We start from the raw sequence: 1159 nt of genomic DNA, 5'->3' as shown, positions 1-1159 counted from the left end.
CACTTTATGTTGTCCAGCTGTTTTGTGTTGAGACAGGGGGATGCATGTCATGTCGCCGACCTGAATCTTCTTGCTGACATTGTCGATTGTGAGGCCACCCACATTCCCGGCCCTGTCGCAGCTCGCGACAGTCAAGCGCGCGACGACTGTGCGCATGGCAAGGTTGACAGCCACCATGTCAGAGGAATGTTCAAGGGCGTACTTTAGCCTTGGCCAGAGCCTCAGGGGAGTTGTACAGGGAATTAACGGATTTTAGGGTTTCCAAGAAATTCGGAAACTTAGCCTGGAGAAGGTCGTGGCGCTCCCTCGCAGCGCGCTGTAGCCTCGGAAGAGTTATTTCCTTGTGCAGCTGCTTCATCATGTGTTTGACACGGAGGTACTCTGGTGAACCGGGGTCAGCGGCCGCATCCAGGAGTACGTAAAGCAGCTTCCCGTAACTCATTGTGGCTGTTTTCGAGCAATCAGCAACATGCCTGCAAAGATAGGGAAGGAAAACGAGATTGATAATTAGGATAATCGCTGAGGACGGGGGTTGTGACAGGGGGTGTGGATCCAAGTACCTTAACCTTAGGAATGTCTCAAGCAAAATCCTGTTCAGTGCTGGTGTCTTCAAATCAGAAATTTCGCCTTTGTGGATCAGGAACCGAACCCAATTGCGACATAGCACTCTGTAAAACTTGGACGATCCCTCATTCACAATTTTTGATTGTTTCGTTGTTTCGTTGGGAGTGTCTGCAGAAGCTGCTGGTTTTCCGCAGTCAACTTGCCGTACTTATTTTCCAGATAGTGTCAACACTCACTTTCTCAATCGTTGCCTGTAAATACGAAAAGATTCAAAGGAACGTGTGGTGAAATTTTGAAAGTTTTAACCATCAGGACTTTGTCTCTGGATAGATATTTGTGCCAAATTTAGCAAATTTGCGATTTTAGGGGGCCCGTAGGTTGGCTTCCTTACTGGTTAAAACTTCGGCGATCACAGGGTAACTCAAGAGACGCAAAAAGAACGTGTGGTGATAATGTGGAAGTTTTAACCAGCAGTCTGGAAAGAAATGTGCTTCCAAAATAGCGAATTTTTGACTTAAGCGGCCCGTAGGTTGCTAGCCCTGGTGGTTAAAACTGGTTTTTGGTGTCCGTTGATGTTTTTGGACTTTTTGGGACC

This window comes from Frankliniella occidentalis, unplaced genomic scaffold (assembly GCF_000697945.3).
Source record: "Frankliniella occidentalis isolate FOCC.00 unplaced genomic scaffold, Focc_3.1 Scaffold249, whole genome shotgun sequence".
Classification (NCBI taxonomy): Eukaryota; Metazoa; Arthropoda; class Insecta; order Thysanoptera; family Thripidae; genus Frankliniella; species Frankliniella occidentalis.
The sequence above is the reverse complement of the archived record's forward strand: the minus strand, read 5'-3'. Positions refer to the sequence as shown.